General features: G+C 42.6%; 1 pseudogene; it reads right to left on the reverse strand.

Annotated features, from left to right (window-relative positions):
• Positions 1–409: 409 nt before the first annotated feature.
• On the reverse strand, positions 410–835 carry LOC145679314 (protein GVQW3 pseudogene; annotated as a pseudogene).
• Between the last annotated feature and the right edge of the window lie 1,294 nt (positions 836–2,129).

Raw genomic sequence — 2,129 nt, forward strand, 5'->3', positions numbered from 1 at the left:
AAGGTCGGGACTGTAGGGTGGCTGAGACAAGGTTGCAATGTTATGTTGGGCCAGATACGCCACCACTCGGAAGGCTGTGTGACTCGGCGCATTCTCATGATGCAGTCGCCAGGAGTTAGCGATGGCTTTGCGGACGCGGACGATGCGTTTCCTCAGCCGTTCCAGGACCTGGATATAAAAAATTGCATTGACAGTCTGTCCGTGTGGAACAAATTCCCTGTGGATCACTCCTTGTGAAACGAAAACGCAAATGAGCATGCTTTTCACTTTTGATTTTATCATGCGCGCCTTTTGGGGGCATGGGGAATTTCGGGTATGCCATTCCGCGCTTTGACGTTTGGTCGCAGGGTCTTACTCAAACGTCCACGCCTCGTCCTTAGTCACCACATTGTCTAACAAGTTTGGATTTTCACTCACTTCTTCGAGAAGGTCCTGGCAGATCCGTTTGCGAACGTCCTGTCAGCACTCGCGGCCCCAACTTTGCACAAATTTTCCTCATTTGCAATTGTTCGTGCACAATTTCGTGAACTTGGGCTTTAGCAATGCCAAGTTCATCGGCAATCATGCGAACAGTTAATCTTCGGTTACTGTCCAGCAAATTCTTCATTCTTGCAACATTTTCCTCCGTTTTGGAGCTCGATGGTTGTCCTGGCCGTGCAGCGTCTTCAACTTTTTCTCTCCCCTCGCTAAACAGCTTGTGCCACTCAAACACACTCGATCTTCCAATGGCGTTATCACCGTACGCCGTCTTGATCATTTCATGAGTCTCTTTCCCAATTTTACCGAGCTTCACGCAAAATTTGATGGCGTAACGCTGTTCCAAAAGATTGGCCATGACGCAGCGTGACGAGGGTCACTCGCAGAGGTTACGATGACAAGCGATCTTTACCCTGCTATGGCTGGCAGCCGGCTGGCGCTGCTTCCTGTCTTCCCTTAGACCTACCTCAACCAACAACAGCTGGAGTAACCGCCGTCAGTCTGTAAAAAGAAAAGTAAAAAATCAGTCCTACTACTTTAAGAACTGACCCTGTATGAGAGGCGGGAAAATCGCAAAGAAAAGATTTTTGGTTAAAATATCCCTCTTTTATTCTTTTTACCCCTCTGGAACCCCTGTGTTAACGCCGGGATCTGAAAAAATCTGACAAATACTACTCGGTGTACTAAATGTTTTGCAAAATTTTAATCTTCTAGGTGCAAAAGTAAGAACCCCAAAAAGTATACCCAGAATTCCCTAGATTCCCGTATAACACAGGATTTTGTGTAAAAATTTCACGAGACATACCTAATCACCCTAGGATCATGGTTCGCCCATAATTCTCTTCAGAATAGAACTGCCTTTCAAACGGTTCTATTCACATATCTCCGTCGTGTATCTGAGGCGGGAAAATCGCGAAAAAAGGGATTTTTGGTAAAAAAATCCCTTTTTCACTCTTTTGGCCCTCTGGATCCCCCTTTGCTAACGCAGAGATCTGAAGAAATCTGATAAATACTACTCGGTGGACTGAATGTTTGTGGAAAATTTCAGTCTCCTATTTGCAAAAGTAAGCCCGCCAAAAAATAATGAAAATAGGCCTAACAAAAATATTTTTTTAAAAAAGCTATGAGGTCATCACCTCCTATGTCTCGAGTAGAAAGACCAGAAACGATACTTAATATCTTCTTCAATTCCACTAGACTTGAAAAAAACAAAAAAGCCAAGTAAAAAGCGTTAATGTTTTCTATTTAACTGAATAATGAAAACACTATTTTAATACCTAAAAGTAGGTACTAAAACTCCAAAGGGTTACCCAATAATCGTATATATTAACCGATAAGCACGTAGGCATCCAGTTAGTTTCTTTTCAACTCCACATTGGTTACTGATAGATTTTCTGACTTTTTTCGAAAACCAATGTTTTCAATCTTACTCGCACAGCATTAGGAGAAACATTCAATTTTTTTCTCAAATATGACCCGTGCAAGACATTTTTCTGAAATTCTATCAGCTACAGTAATACGTCTGTGTCGTAGTTGTCTGCTGGGTACTAGGGGTGTTCGATAACGTCGAGGAAATATCGAACTTCGGGAGTGAAAATTTATCGAGTTGTCATCGGTTATTCGAAACCGTTCGAGTATTTGAAATTATCGAA

The sequence above is a fragment of the Thermobia domestica genome, chromosome 2 (genome assembly GCF_964235325.1).
Source record: "Thermobia domestica chromosome 2, izTheDome1.hap1.1, whole genome shotgun sequence".
Classification (NCBI taxonomy): Eukaryota; Metazoa; Arthropoda; class Insecta; order Zygentoma; family Lepismatidae; genus Thermobia; species Thermobia domestica.